General features: G+C 66.9%; 1 protein-coding gene across 1 annotated transcript in view; it reads left to right on the top strand.

The window, feature by feature from the left end:
- The window catches only part of LOC104525824 (neuroligin-3), a gene marked incomplete at its 5' end in the record, with an annotated part of 7,671 nt that overhangs the window by 4,512 nt on the left and 2,905 nt on the right, over positions 1 to 254 (top strand).

Genomic DNA, 254 nt, shown 5'->3' with positions numbered 1-254 from the left:
GGCTCCGCTTCCTCGCCACCCTTTGTATTCAGAGCACAAGCGCCATTGACATGGGGCTGGAGCCCAGCCACGCATTCCTCCGCCTGGGCCAGGGCCTTTGTGGCCTCGTTTTCCAGGGTGAAAGTCCACTCCCTCTGTGTTCCCGGTGGCAGAAAGGCCCTCTTTGTGCATCTGGCAGCCTGCTCCCTCGGGGCCGGATTGGCACCGAGCAGCCCCAGCTGGGCAGGAAGCGGCAGGGGGGGGGGGGGGGGGGG

The sequence above is a fragment of the Antrostomus carolinensis genome, unplaced genomic scaffold (assembly GCF_000700745.2).
Source record: "Antrostomus carolinensis isolate BGI_N321 unplaced genomic scaffold, ASM70074v2 scaffold29245, whole genome shotgun sequence".
NCBI lineage: Eukaryota > Metazoa > Chordata > Aves > Caprimulgiformes > Caprimulgidae > Antrostomus > Antrostomus carolinensis.
The sequence above is the reverse complement of the archived record's forward strand: the minus strand, read 5'-3'. Positions and strand labels throughout refer to the sequence as shown.